The sequence below is a fragment of the Aplysia californica genome, unplaced genomic scaffold (genome assembly GCF_000002075.1).
Source record: "Aplysia californica isolate F4 #8 unplaced genomic scaffold, AplCal3.0 scaffold02140, whole genome shotgun sequence".
Classification (NCBI taxonomy): domain Eukaryota; kingdom Metazoa; phylum Mollusca; class Gastropoda; order Aplysiida; family Aplysiidae; genus Aplysia; species Aplysia californica.
This window is the reverse complement of record NW_004799410.1, coordinates 11,648-11,954: the sequence shown is the minus strand read 5'-3', so window position 1 is coordinate 11,954 and position 307 is coordinate 11,648.

The following is a 307-nucleotide window of genomic DNA, read 5'->3' as shown; positions in this document are numbered from 1 at the left end:
TAGGCAAAAAGAGATTGAAAAAACTAACAAAACAAAAACAAAAAACAAATAAACCGATAAATCCCATAGAAAAAACAATAGAATAAGAAGAATAAATGGTGGAAATGTGATCTCGTGAATGATGACGACTTGATGGCAACAAATTGGATGGGCAAACGGTAAAGAGGTAGGGGGTGTTCAGTGAGGAATTGGCCATGGCATTATTTTGATTGAGGAATGTGTACGAGGGTAAGAGTTGACTTTGAGCGTGGGCTCGCCCGCTTGTGCGTGCGTATGTGTGTAAAAGAGGGAGGGGGAGGGGGTGAGG